Consider the following 593-nt stretch of genomic DNA (forward strand, 5'->3'; position numbering starts at 1 on the left):
GACTGCAAGGAGATCCAACCAGTCCATTCTAAAGGAGATCAGTCCTGGGTGTTCATTGGAAGGACTGATGCTAAAGCTGAAACTCCAATACCTTGGCCACCTCATATGAAGAGTTGACTCATTGGAAAAGACTCTGATGCCGGAAGGGATTGGGGGCAGGAGGAGAAGGGGATGACAGAGGACGAGATGGCTGGATGGCATCACCGACATGATGGACATGAGTTTGAGTAAACTGCAGGAGTTGGTCATGGACAGGGAGGCCTGGCATGCTTGAATTTATGGGGTCGCAAAAAGTCGGACACCACTGAATGACTGAACTGAACTGAACCAGTAAATGATGTGCACCATCCTTTCATATGATCTCCTATGGTAAAGACTGATTAAATATCTTGCCTATTTTTATTGGGTTGTTCATTTTCTTATTATTGAGCTCTGATAGTTCTCTCTTTATGTATTTGGATGTATATATTGATATCTCTATTTCATTGCATTAATTTTGTATATAGAGCAAAGTATGGATTAATTTCTTTTTAAAAATGTTTTGCAAAAAGATGTCTAGTTATTTCAGCACCATTTTTTGAAAATTGTACTCT

The sequence above is a fragment of the Bison bison genome, unplaced genomic scaffold, assembly GCF_000754665.1.
Source record: "Bison bison bison isolate TAMUID 2011002044 unplaced genomic scaffold, Bison_UMD1.0 scf7180017864390, whole genome shotgun sequence".
NCBI classification, from domain to species: domain Eukaryota; kingdom Metazoa; phylum Chordata; class Mammalia; order Artiodactyla; family Bovidae; genus Bison; species Bison bison.